Genomic DNA, 13,605 nt, shown 5'->3' with positions numbered 1-13,605 from the left:
GTGGGTGGGTGGGTGGATGGATGGGTGGAAAAATTAAAGAATGAATTAGTAAATGAAGGAACATTTTCCTTATCATTTCAGCTTTATAAACCACTGATTAAAATTGTGTCTTTCATAACAAACTGCATCTTAGAGGCTCTCATCTATAACCTTGTAAGGACATCCTTTACCCGTGGGAGAAAAGTTACAGAGCACACTGGGTGTTTTCAAGCATTGTTAAGGCTCCTGCTGACTTCCCTGAGAGAGTCTCAGAAAGGTCCTTGTAACTAGAGAGTTGCTGGGGATAAATGTTTCACAAGGAAAAAGCAAAACAATGCAAAAACCTCTTAAACGAGGCCTGCTTAGCCAGGATGGGGGGACAGGAAGATCAGCAGCACAACGAACCTTTTTATAAAGAAAGGAGCATTGTAGTTTATTTCATTTTTGCTCTGATTGTGGTAGTAGGGAGAAGAGGGGAACGATGAAGGGGGAGGATGAGGGGTCCTTCAGAAGGAAAGGAAGAGGGACAAAAGGGAGCTTCATTCTCCTGAACTGGACAGAATTTGGCATGAAATGAATATGTCTTTCCTGAGATGGAGAGAAGAGCTGCCATGGCTCACCCGGGTCCATGGGAAGACCAAGTGGCAATATTTCGGGAATTCCAGGGATTGGGAACTGGTTGCCAAGTTCCATTCTAACGAAATGTTAAAGCGGGATTTTCCAGTGTGTCCTGCAGAACTGCTAGGTTCTCGTTCCCAATACTGTTTCCTGGAACCCATCCACTTCTGAATCGGAATCTCTGAGAGTGGCACTCAGCAGTGTGCATTTCTATCAGATTCCAGAGTTTGAGAATCCCTCTGTTAAAAGAAGTTAAAAGATCCCCTCCCCGCCACGTCCACCTGATGAAACAAGGCAGGAGAGGTGGAAAGGAGGCAGCATTTGAAAGCACGTCATGGAAACAAAGCCTGAGTTGCGGAAATTACAAAGAGAAAAGGCTGATGTCGCAGAAGACTGAGGAGAGGACATGCTGCGGAGATTTCCAGAGGAAGGACCGAAGCGTATTCTTGTCTAATCAGAATTACAAATATTCCAGCATGTTCAAGAATGCTTCCCCCTTTAAGCACAGAAGGGCTGCCCAAGAAACCGTCTGAGAGGCTACTGCTAACTCCAGCCCTGTCCCCCTGCTCCTCCACCTGCATGGTTCAGGGCTGGGCAGGGTTAACCCTTTCTATCAGCTGGAAGCCTCTGAGGGAAGCTCGGCAGATCTCCAGCCTCAGGGGCCAGAGCTTGGGAACCAAGCCTGTGAATTCCTTGGCCAAGTTTTAGAAAGTTACTCTGGCAGATTGTGAAATCATCAGCCCACAGTACTTTCTAGGAATGGACCCAACAACCTCGAGTCACCCTGTTGGTAATACACGACCCACCCCTGCCCACCGGTGACTGGCTCAGAGGTTTGCACCTGGTTCAGGAGATCAAGGACTCCCTTCCCCTGATTGGGGTGAGACAGAGGTTTTAGTCCATCCTTCTCCAGGGGATAAAGCTGTAAAGCTGTACAACTTGGGCCACATTCCTGCAGTGTGAAGACAGCCAGTCAGAAGTAAGAGAAAATGAAGCTGACAGCAGAGAACTGGAGAGAGAGAGCCCAGCGTGGGGCTGCAGGGAAGCAGGGTACACGAGGGACAGCGGGCTCCCTCAGGACCCGTGAGTCCTACTTATTCCCCAACGCCACTTACAGCCCTCTCTTCCCCTTCCTCCTTCAGAATCCTGGCTCATTTGAAAGTGGTGGCATCAGACTTGATTAAACCTAGCCCACCTTGTGGCTGTCATCTGCTCCATCCCCATCATCCCCCCACGGACAACATCAGCAGCCGGCTCAGTGCTTCTGCTCCACCACGACTCTGGCAGCATCCAACACCCTGGCCTCCCATATCCTCCTCATCGTGCACTCCGCCAGCATAGTCTTCTATTCCACCTCGGTCACCTACTGCATGGACCCAGCCTCTCCCGTCTCACCTGCTCGGAAACCTTAAGCATCTGGTTTCCTGAGTCTCACCTTCTGTCTCTCCAGCTCACCCACTCTGCTCACTACCACACGTGTCCCACCTCTTAGACGTCTCCAGGCCCTTGATCCCACCACTCGACTACCCTCCATATAGCTTCTCTTTCCTCACTTCTCAGCCTGAAACCACAGGCCAGGACATAAACCGCTCCCTGGCCCATGCTGTCCACTCCCTCGCCCCTCTCAAGTTCTCCTGGACAAAGCCCTGACGCGGGTAAGCCCAGCTACCCTTTACACATTAAATGCCTACTCTCTCCCCAACTCCCCCACCTCCAAGACCTCTCATCTCCTTTCTCCCCAACCTCCAATCTCCTATTTCATGCTGCAGACTACTATCTCTGCTTCCTCATTAACATGCACGTATTTGCAAACGGCCACCTGAGTCCCAAGTCTACACAATGTTTTGATTCAAACGCTTCTGAATACTGTTCTTATCTTTTTATGGAAAAATCTGAGAGGAGATCCGACTGGCCCAATGGTCTGGGCAACATGTGAGCTGCCCTTAGATCAGATGCTCGCCTTGGTCCATTCGGATATGCTCACAAGACGGAAGGCAAGAGCTTGGGAAGGGGCAGCGCCCAGAGAAGGGGAGGCTGGGGAGGTACCCAAATAATATGCCTACACGTCTATGAAATACCTTGGGCTAGAGCTGCTTGTGGGTTGCTTAGCAACTGGAAGTAGTTCAGAGCCACACACAAGAAAATAGAGGCTTGGGGAAACAATTTGTTGAGGAATCAGGGAGAGTCTATTGCCTTGAGCTTTTCAGTCAACACCTTCCCCCTCCCCAAAATGCAGGTCAGATGACCTGGCCAGCCAGAGAGGCATGGGGGCAGGAGCTAAGGGGAGGCAGGGCATGGCTCTCATTCCCCTAAAATCCCATCGCTTGCCCGGGTATCTCATCAGGGCCTGAACAGAGGTGCAGCCCGAGGTAAGAGCCACAGTGATTTCTGCCAAGCTCACAGCATGTTAATCATGCCTGTCAGGCTCCCGGAGAAGGAAAGGTTGGCTGTCCTGACAATCTACATTAACGTGGGTGGATGGTGTTTGATTATACCTTCATGACGGCGGTTTCCATTTGCATCTTTCATCAGAGGCTGAAGGATGTGCTATCTGCCCTGACTGTCCTGTAGTCTCATTCTCCCTGCCAGTACGCAGCTGACCTCAGTGAGAACGCAGCCTGCAGACTGCAGGGAGGCACCAGCAGGCCTGGGTGGGACCCAGCTGCCCTTGAGTGCCTGGGTTTTTACAACAGCATCGTCCTATAAAAATAGGCTGGATTAGTTTTCATCTGGGGTCAGCTTCCAGGGTACCTCTCAAAGCCACAGAGGCTCAGACTATTCCAGGAGTGCAGAACTTGAAACCACAGACAGTAAAAATACAAAAGGAAGATGCCCTTTGCTGACAGTCATCCACTGGCTGCACCATCGGTTGCAAAACTCAGCAAACATTTACAGATAACCAACCCTGCGCCATGCACAAGGCTGAGAACTTCAGATATAATGGTGAGCATGAAAGAAATACAATGCTTGGGGTCCCTGGTGGTACAGACCATGTCTCAGTAGCCACTGCATTGCTTACACCCAAGATGAAGCGCTTACATGGGTGCTCAATAAATCTCTCCTGAATGCGCGAACATCTGCTCCTTGATTCTGGCCTCCACAGAAGTGATCAAATAACACCAACCCCACTCAGAGTGTTCCAAGAAGTATTAGCAGGAATTTGATATACTTGGTAAGTCCTGAGGTTACTTAAAAACAGTGAACGCAATGACCTCCCAAGGATCCCAGTCCACTATCAAACCTGAACGGTCCAAAATCCTTACCTGAACTGACTTACAAAACTTCAGCCAGCATTCTGGTCATACGCCTGAAGCTGAGACGCAGCAGCTTGTAGAGGAGAAAAGCATGGCAGTCGGACTGCCTGGGTATGAAGCCAGACGCCACCACTTACTAGGGGAGCAGCTGAACCGGACTGCTTATCCTCCCTGAGCCTCACTCTCCCCATCTTTCAAATGGGGACAACAGTGCATCTCACAAAGGTTTGTCTCAGGATCTAATTGAGATAATGCCCATGAAGCACTGAGCACAGCATCTGGCATCTATTGCATGCTAGCTATTAGATAACCAGAAATTACTAGATTGTGGGGTCTTTTTAAAAATTTCTTTCCAACTCAGGTTTATCAAAGACATTGATGTGGAATTCACAAATGGCATGGTCTTTGATGAGACATCAGTACCAACACAAGCTCTCTTAACCTAGGGATGTCCCAGGGTGAACAGCTCAGGAATCAGACCCAGTCCCTGTTTCCATGACACAAGAGTCAAGCTCAGGAGGCCGGCAGCTTCCTTGTCCCATGGGAGGTGCTTCATTTACACACCTTCTACAGAGGTGGCTGGCGTGTGGCTCCAGGAGAAGACAGCTCCTGGCAAACCTAATAAACGGGGCTGAAGCAGTAACAATGAATTGTGAACTTTACTGAACTATCAAACTAGGTGCAGAGGACAATGACCAAGCAAAACTCACAACTAAGCAAAAACAAAACACAACTTGGAAGCTGCAAACAAAGTGAGTTAAACAGAAATATGTTCTTGGTGCTTCGTTCTGCAGAGACACTCTTAAAAAATAAAATTCATTTAGCTTCAATTAATAAAGCTAAATAAAGTCAGTGCAGGTCAGTAGGGAATTACTGGAGCATGTGACAGAAGATGCCCTGGGTGATCATTCCTGTTATAAGAGTGAAAACAGCCTGTCCCTTCACTGATGCAGCCTGGGTGATGTATCTCCTCCCAAAATAGTGTCTGTGCAAAAATGAGAGGGAACGATTGCCTATTAATTTGGCTTTTAAGTCCAGATGAAGATCCTTGAAAATAGCCAAAGAGCCAAAAATACTGAGTAACTCCACATTCCGAGTGACTGTTTCTTCTCTCTATATATAGCGACTCAAAAATAGACATCTCTGATTCTGGGCTTGCAGGACTGAAGTATGATGATCACCATCGAGTGGAGAGAAGATGTAGAATAAATCCCCACCACGTTGTCAGTTTGCTTAGACGCCACCACCTCTGCCAACTTCCTCAACACACGTAACCCTTCCCGTTATCCTAACCTGTTCAACATGCATGTGTGGTCTCTGTCTTTTCATTCGTCCCACAAATATTCATTGAGCTACAGCTTTATCTCAGAAGCTGTGTTTGAGGATATGGGTTAGAGGATATGGGTTATCAAATCTTTCCTCATGCAGCTTACAGTCTAACAGGAGTAATGATAGAAAAAAATCAATTGATGAATTGATTGCAATTGTGGGAAGTGCTGAGAAGAAACTGGCTTTGGGGGTGGCAATTATCACTCCCCCCTCAGAGAAAATAATATTCAAACTTGAACTTGAAGCTCTATATTTGGTAAACAGAACTTAGCAATGTTTTCAAAAACTAGATAAAAACACGCAGGATTTAGAGCATGTGTTTAAATAACTATAATTCTGCGTCACATACAAGGGAATTAAATATCTGTTTTCTTGAGCAAGATGTCAAGGAAGGGCATTAGACTGTATCTTCCAAAAATTTAGGTGTTTATGGCTATTGGTGGTTCGAAATACTCTCACAGAGCAAAGGCGTAGAGTAAGGAAAGTAATTTCAGTAGCAATTCGAGATAATGTATGACCATTCCAATAGCCACTTTTAATTAGGACCGCGCTGGCCTTCCCACGGTCAATACCACTCTTAAAACAGGTATAACATTTACTTAACTTTATTGACTTGCATTTATCTTTCTAACTAGAAGAGAAAGTGCTTATTTCTTTTTTAAAGCACTTGCCATATTTTCATGCTCTCCTCCTGTGTTCCAAGAGTCAAAAAGGAGTTTCTCTCCAGTACATTGAAAACAGAGTCTACAGGGGAAGAGAGAAAGCAGAATTTAGCCATTTCTTATTTGCTTTTGACCTTCTCCCCAAGAGAAGGACCTCAAAGCAACAAAGAAGAGAATGGAAATCATCCTACGGGAAGTGAAGTTCAGGGCTGGGAAGATGATGGCAAGAGAAGCTGTGGTCTGTGTTATAAATAAATCATAAATTTATGCAACACTGGAATTAGATAGATGGCACATCTGAGATAAGCCCATCTACTATCTGACTACCATCAGCCACTTAGGCATCAGCTCCTACTCTGGTCAGAACTAACCACCTGGACCCAGATCAATCATGCCCCACGTACCATAAAACCCTGCAAATAATATGGTTATGGAATTAGATACGGTGACTTACAAGCAGTCGTAGGTAACAGGAGAGAAGGCAAAACACTTGGAAATGGGTAAATGGACCAGTATCTACAAAGGGGGATGGGAGGATGGTACCCACAACGAAGTGATAAATATGATGCCACGTGCCTGTATACAACAGGCTGCTAATGGGTGGCTTGAAACCACTGGGAACGAGTAAAGGTGATCCTTAAGAGGGAGCATGTGTTCACCAGGAAAAAGCAATGGCAAGTAAATCCCCTTCTGTTTCTTTAAGGTCCTAGACTGATGGGCTGAGTAATGCTGTAGACTGAGAGCAGTGTGATGCTGAGGCAACTGTGAGAAGATGAGGAATGTGGGATATAACTTAAGACTCATAGCTGATTCATCAGTTTCCCCAGAGTGTTAATAAATGGAACAGCTGTGTACATGTATGTCCATATCTCCCGACAAGATGCATAAGCTCCTAGGAAGCAGGTCTTATGTTTGCAATTTATCATTTAATCTCCTGGGTTTCCTTGCACATAGTAACTTAGTAAATGCTGAATGGGGGGATCATCAGACACAAATTGTTGGAAGAGGATAACTGATTGGAATAATGTGTAGAGACATTCTCTAAAAAGTATAAAACACTTGTACGCAGGCCATGGGCTATTAGAAAGCCAAGCCAGAGTCTCTGTCTCGAACATCTTTATCGACAATGGAAAGGAAGACCTGAGAGATGTGTTTATCACATTTACAGATGGTACAGACCCGGAGTCAGCTCATAAGCAGAGTGACAGAATCATGATTCAAAATTATATTTATAGACTGCAAGAATAGGCTGAGTTCTATTTTAGTAGTTGCTTCCTATGTGCCAGGCACTAAGCTACGTGTATTACATACACCAACTAATTAAGTTAAATGAGTTAATGGACAGTTCACATATCAAGGTTTTCAGCTTAAGGCTGAGAAAGTCATCAGATGGGAAGTGATGTGCAGGGTAGGAGAGACAGTGGCAAGAATAGTCCTGTTCTGTGCCATAAATAAATCATAAATTTATGTAACATTAGAATTGGGTAAATGGCACATCTGAGATGAGCCCATCTACTATTTGTGTATCATGCAGGGACCAGCTCCTAGTCATTAAAATGAATAATCTGGGCCCGGATCAATCTGACTCTCCTGCACCTGAGATGAAATTATGGGATGGGTCTATTTGCAGGAATGCTAAGGAGCCTTGACGGTCATAGAAAAGACAAAGGTGGGTAGGGAACCCAAGCCCATAAGGAAGCCTTGGTCAGTGGAGGTGCTATGGGCAGAATAATGGTACCCACACCCCAAAGATATCCACATCCTATTCCCCAGAACCTGTGAATATGTTACCTTACATGGCCAAAGGAACTTGGCAGATGTGATTAAATTAAGGATTTTAAGTTGGAGAGACTGTACTGGCTTATCTAGGCGGGTGCAAAGTTATCACAGGTGTATTTAAAAGAGGTCAAAAACAGAGAAAAAGAAAATGTGAGGTTGCAGAGATGCACTTTGAAGGTCGAGGAAGGGGTCACGAGCTGAGGAGGATGGCAAACTCTAGAAACGGGAAAAGGCAAGAAAATGGATTCTCTACCAGAGCCTCCAGAAGGAACACAGCCCTGCTAACACCACCATTTCGGCTCCAGAAGATTTGTTTCAGCCTCCAGAACCATAAGACAATAAATAAGTATTGCTTTTAGCCACTGAGTTTGCAGTCATTTGTGAAAACAGGGACAGGAGGCAAGTACAGGAGGGATGGCTAGTTCTGAGAAGGGTGGGTCTCTCTCACTCAAAGACTGGCCTTCTGGCCCTACCACTGGCAGTCACGTCTGAGCCCCGTGAGAAAGGTGGAGGGAGATTGGGAGGTGGGCGCCATTGAGCAGTGTCTGTTGGAAGGAGTAACTGAAACAGAGACTTCACTTTTACAAAGCAGAATGCTAAAGGCAAAAAGAAGCAAAACTTTCCAACTTCTCAGTCTTGACTCAGCTTTACCTCTGACCCCTCATCTATTCTGCTAGCCACTCCCATCGCTGCATCTACACACACCTGCAGGGTCCACTGCATCCACTGCCCCACTGGGGGCCAAGCCACCATCACATCCCACCTGAACCATTGCAGTGGCTCCCAACTGGGCGCCCTGCTTCTGTCTTTGACCTCTTCTCTCTTCTTGAAACAAAGCCCAGAGGGCTCTCATGACACAAGGGAGATGAAGTCACTCCTCAGTAAATATTGTTCTCCTTGACGATTTTAGGGCATGAGCTTCCAGGTAACAGTGGTGATGATGATGATGACAATGACAAAGATGATGGTGACGATGAAAACCTTATTGAATACTAGGCATCAAGCCCATTGCTAAGCACTGCGCTACATTAACTCCTGATATCCTCACAACTCTGTAACTTACTAGTATTAACTCCAATTTACAGATGAGAAAACTGGTAAAGGGAGGACCAGAGACTCACATCTCAATGAGGGTTGGCTTCCCATCACATTCAGACTAAATGCCCAAGTCCTTGTAATGCCCCCCCAACACCTCACTCCGTCTTACAGCCCATTTTACTCTCTGACCTCACCCTCCTACTCACCTCCCTTCAGATCCTGCCTCTAACCCTCCAGCATCCCTGACACCTGTTTGCAGATTTCTCTGACCCCTGCCTATTCACACGATGCTTACTGTGAGACCCAGTCTGGCTGCTGAAAAGCACTACATGGTGTTTCCTGGACTTAAATCCTGGCCTGGACCCTCATTACAGGTCACCAAAAATACTCTTTTGTTGCTTCTTCCACGGCTTTGCACAAGCCATGGAAGGCTTACTTTTCCGTATTTCCTCTGTCAGTTGACCTAGTACCCCCCTGGCTCCCCATGCTAGAATCAGGTATCATTCTGGATTCTCTGCACTGCATCCATATCCATAGAAACCTCCATTCTTTGCATCCATATCCATAGAACCCTCCATTCTTCCTTCCAACTTTATTCAAGAACATCTGCTTCTCACCACAAAAACCATCACCCTCGACTTAGTTCAAACACCATCTTTCCCCCACAAGGCCACCACGGTAGCTTCCTAACCAGCCTCCCAGCCTTGACTCCTGCTTCTGTCTAATACATCACCCACCAGCAGAGTCAGAGCGAACTTTCTAAAATGCAAACTGAACTCTGTTTACAAGGTCTCAGTGATTCTCTATCACTTACCAGGTGAAATCCAAACTTCCCCTGTGACCTTCCTTCTACCTGTCTGGTTTCCTCTTACCCTTCGCCTTACTCTCCACAAGCCAACAAAACTTGCAACTCCCAACACACCCTCTGTTTCCTGTCTCTATTCCTTTGCATGTGCTGTTGCTTCTGCCTCTCATGTCTTCCCTCCTTCCCTCTCCCTCACACTTGGTTTGCCTGGAGATCTTCCTTTTCCTTCTGCAAAGCTCTCCTCCGGCATCACCTTTTCCATAAGCATCCCCAAACCTCTCTCCCTTTGACACCGTTAATCCCTCCTTCCTTTGTACAAATTGTGGTTTTGTGACATTTGTACGTCAAAGCATGTGGTAACTGCCTGTTGACACCATCTATCTCTCCTACATAGTTTGAGCCCCCAAAGAGTAGAGGTCAAGTCCCACTCTTTGGGGCATGTCTCAATACACAGCACAGTGCTGAGAAACTTAACTAGCACACAGTAGGCGCTGAAATAACACTTACTGAACGATGAACAAATACAAGAATGCATGCACATGAATGAATGAACGAAGAATCGTCTGTATGCTCTTGAGAAAATACCAGGACCTACAGGAGGAATCTACAGAGAAGCATATATTGAGGAAATATGAGGAATGACTTTCCAACCACCCTTTTATTCAGCAATGGAAGAGGATGGCCTCTAGGGGCCACCACGGAGCCCCAAGTCAGCAGGAGCCAGACCAGGATCCCAGGGCTGTGTGAAAGACTGACCCCAAAGTTCTGCAACTTCATCATGACTTTCTTTCCCACACTCCACTGAAGCTCTCTCCAAAGACTCATTTTAAACATTTGGAATTTCCCTAATGATAATTAAAACCAAGTACCAAATATAGCTGGCAATCCAGAGGTTGCTATGACATTTCATAACTAATAATTGAATAAGGTCCTTAATCCACTCCCCCCGCCAGCATAAGCTTGCCTGCCAAAACAGCGGAAGGAACATGCATCCCTCTATTCCAGGTAAACTGCACAGAGCAGGGGCGCCTCACCGAATGTGTGCGTCCCAGACAAGGCTGTGTGTGTGCCGTGTCCATAAACCGAATCACGTTTCCAATGTGCTGTGATCTAAGAACAGCCTTTACTGTTTCCTGCAGGATATTTTGCGAACGCTAATAAATCTCAGGGAAGATAAGCAATTGCAGCCTAATGTGTCTGCTGAATTAATACGGACTTTGGATTATCAAACTGACTTAAAGATAGAACATCCTGTATTCTATAGAATAAAAAGGATTATATCAAGGAACTATGTATACATACAGATTCTTTTTTAAATTTCTGTAGCTCAGGGAATATTCTTCTCCTTGTAGATTTCAGGACCTGAGCAGCTTCCAGGTAATAGTAACAATAACAATGATGATGATGGTGATGATGGTGGTGATGGTAGCAAATTTATGGTGAAGTCTATGTTAAGCACTTGACATACATTAACTCCTGCAATTATCATAACAAACCTATAACGTACCAGAATTGCTCCCACTTTACAGATGAGAAAACTGAGTCACAGAGAGCATAAGTAACTTATTTAATCATAGAATATGCCTATATTATACCAAATAAGAAATTATTATTTCAAGGAACTATATACGCACACATATATTTACATACGTAGCTCAGTAAACCTTGTTTTCATCGAAGATTTCAGGACATGAGCTTCCAGATAATAATAATAATAAAATAATGACAATAGCAAATTTATTGGCTACTAATTATGCATCAGTCATGGTTCTGAGCATGTTCTTACATTACCTCCTGAAATCCTCAGAACAGCCCCATCAATTACCTGTACTACCCCCACTGCACTCAGGCCACTTGGCTTCAGGGTCTGTGCCTTCAATCCCTACATCATCGCAGTAAGAAAATCACTAGCAAAAAAAAATACTTTCCTCGGCAGCTCCCTCCTGAACATTTTTCATCATTTGCACGAAGTTTTGAAGGTGAATTTGAGACCATTCAATGTAGATTAATGAACTACCTGTCTGTACATGAGCCTCTCTATTCGGCCCCTGGCTTCTCCTGACCAGTAGGCTGACTGTTAGGCTCCATTTCACAACTTGAATCACATAAAATATTCCGAACGAGGCTGCGTTGGGTGTTCAGAGCTACTCCCCGGTACTGCTGTCCGTATTTCAACTACCTGTGAAACATTTCCTATAGACTGGAGTCTGGAGTTCTCAATGACAAAGAGAATAATGTAAGTGTAAGATGATGGTGATAATGAAGAAATACTCTGGTTCGCTTTGATCACCTGGGGTCCTCAGGAAGCCTGCCAGGAGGGCTAAAGCATATCCTATCAGTGAAGGTCCATTCATCAATGCAGCCAGACATTCACTTTACAAGATTTAATATGGAAATACTATACTTAAAAAGATTTATAGAAAAGCCTCTTTTCCCATTGTTATCGGGTTGCCATGTCATTCTACAGCATATCAACCCTTTCCAAGCTTGCAATATCAGCAGGGCTAATCTATAATAACTAGACTATCTGAAGTTCACCCCACTGTCTGCACTGGAATCACAGAAACTCAATTATTAAGTGAGAAAAAAATTGAAAAGCCAAACTCATCATGGAGAGTTGGTGTCAGGATATCAACGGAAGGACTGGGGAGATCACAACGGGACCCCCAAACGCTCAGGAGGCATAGACTCCAGAGGTAGAGCCTGTCATTGGCCGACCCCAGAGTCTGAGCAAAGGGCTTCCCAGGCCTATTCTATTCTCCTTTGTTACCCCTTTGAGATGATCAGGCACATTTGGAATTTCAGAACAGCTCTTTCAAATGGATTCTCAGACTCAATGGGTGTATATGGGTGGAGGTTTCTCTCCTTCAAAGCCTAGCTGGTGTCGACTCAAAAAGAACGCACAACCTGAAAGTTGAGAATGATGTTTTCTTTGGTGGACAAAACAGGATTAAGCCTGAAAGCCAGCCTCTCAGAGAGCTCTGAGGGCCTGCTCCGAAGAGGTGAGGGAGGGGCCGGGATATAGAGGAGTTTTGCAGCAAAGACCAGGCGGTCGGAACTTCAAAAGTTCACTGTTGAGGGGCTTCCCTGGTGGCGCAGTGGTTGAGAGAGTCTGCCTGCCGATGCAGGGGACACGGGTTCGTGCCCCGCTCCGGGAGGATCCCACGCCGCGGAGCGGCTGGGCCCGTGAGCCATGGCCGCTGAGCCTGCGCGTCCGGAGCCTGTGCTCCGCAACGGGAGAAGCCACAACAGTGAGAGGCCCGCGTACCGAAAAAAAAAAAAAAAAAAAAAAAAAAGTTCACTGTTGATTAAAGAAAACCAGACATCTCAAGGTAATGAATCTAGCGCTTTTCTATGTATGGGAAGATGCAAGAGTCTGGGCTCACTGAAATCATTCCTTTGATACACACCTTAGCTATCTAGCTAGGGTCAGTATCCTGCTTTTCTCCATCCTGAATTCCCTCAGTTGCACTGTTGGGGGGCGGGGGGTAGTGGCTGCAGGGCCTGAGGGCTTAGGGGTGTTGAGGGGAGGCAGCCTGTTTGTCTCCAACCTGAGTTCCCTCTGGGCTCACTGTCTGGGGCAGCTGTAGTGGCTGGATGGCTGCAACATCCTTTGTTAACTGACAGGGCAGCAACATGTTTTTCATTCACACCTGGTTTCTCTACCTCCTAAACCCTCCCCCTCCCTCTACTCCTGATCCCCTCCTTCTCTCTCCTTCCATCCCTCCTACCCTTCCACACCTCTCTCCTGCCCCCTTCCCTTTGCCCTCTCTCTTCCTCTCTCAGTCTACATTCTCTCATCTCTCTCTCTCTCCCTCCCTCCCTCCCTGCCTCTCTCTGTACATCTATCTCCCCCTCCGCCCCCTCTCTTTCTCTCCATCCTTCCCTTTCCTTGTGTACCTGTCTTGCCTTCTGGTATGTGCCTTTCTCAGAGAAAGAGAGAGAGAGAGAACAACTAGCCACTGTACAAACTAAAATACCACTTCAGCCAACAAGTTTCTAAACGTCGGCAACAGGAAGTGTGTGAAGTGTACCCAGGGGTCGCCAGGGGCTGAGGGGGGTCAGGGAGGAACGGAGAGTGACTACTGAGTGAGGAGGGAGTTTCCTTTTGGAAGGTGACTGTATAAGTGTCACTGAACTG

The sequence above is a fragment of the Physeter macrocephalus genome, chromosome 14 (assembly GCF_002837175.3).
Source record: "Physeter macrocephalus isolate SW-GA chromosome 14, ASM283717v5, whole genome shotgun sequence".
Lineage (NCBI taxonomy): Eukaryota > Metazoa > Chordata > Mammalia > Artiodactyla > Physeteridae > Physeter > Physeter macrocephalus.
This window is presented reverse-complemented; position numbering follows the sequence as displayed.